This window comes from Montipora foliosa, chromosome 3, assembly GCF_036669935.1.
Source record: "Montipora foliosa isolate CH-2021 chromosome 3, ASM3666993v2, whole genome shotgun sequence".
In the NCBI taxonomy this organism is placed as follows: domain Eukaryota; kingdom Metazoa; phylum Cnidaria; class Anthozoa; order Scleractinia; family Acroporidae; genus Montipora; species Montipora foliosa.
Genome location: NC_090871.1, coordinates 68987585 through 68988490, shown reverse-complemented (window position 1 = coordinate 68988490; position 906 = coordinate 68987585).

Sequence of the window (906 nt, the reverse complement as noted above, 5' to 3'; positions counted from 1 at the left end):
TCACTTCAGGTAAATCTCATATAAAAGTAAAGGGGCTGCTCATCGGGAATTTTGAAAAGAACCCCTAAGAGGTACAAAGATCCTGTTTAGTGGGCGTGGCATAATTTTTTTTTTTTTAACCCTAAGAGGTACCAAATTATGGGTTTTAATTAGATAAAATGAAAATTAGCTAATTGCCAAATATCTCCTGTCATAATTAGTCGGCCCAATACCCTAAAAGGTACCGCTAAAGCTCCTGATGTGGACCTTTTGAGGCCGAACACCCTAAGAGGTACCAACGCTAGAACGCTAGAACTCCAAGAACGGGTAGGGGTAGGATTAGGGGTAGGGTTAGTGGTGGGGTTAGGGGTAGGGTTAGTAGTAGGGTTAGTGGTAGGGTCCTTTGTCTTAGCTGTATTTTTCGCTGCATTCGAGGTGCGCCGATTCCTTAATTTGGCTATTTTGGCTCTATATAGCCGTATTGACTTTCCACTGGCAGCAAATGACAAGAAGATGAACAGACCTATGAAACATGCACAAATTTCATCAGTAAATGCAGTTTTTGAACGAAATGCTAAGAATTTTTTAAATTTTCTTTGAAACCTTAGCCTTCTAGATATAACAGTACACATTTCGGATTTAGGCGGATTTCAATAAGCGTCACGTGTCAATAAGCGTCACGTGTCTCCTTGCTCTTCTTGCCAACTTCAACATCACTCGTTTCTCAGAATACAGGCAATTTACGTCACAAAGTGTCACCCAAATGCAGCTCTTTAATTAAGTAAAGTTTAACTGCTGCATTTACCCAAAGCTAAAAATAATGATAACCTTTACGCTTACCTTCTTGTTGAAAATAGGTAGCAAATGTTTAGACTTAAAGGGACACTTTGTGTTGGATGTCAAAATTGGCAGTGCATCTAATCATAG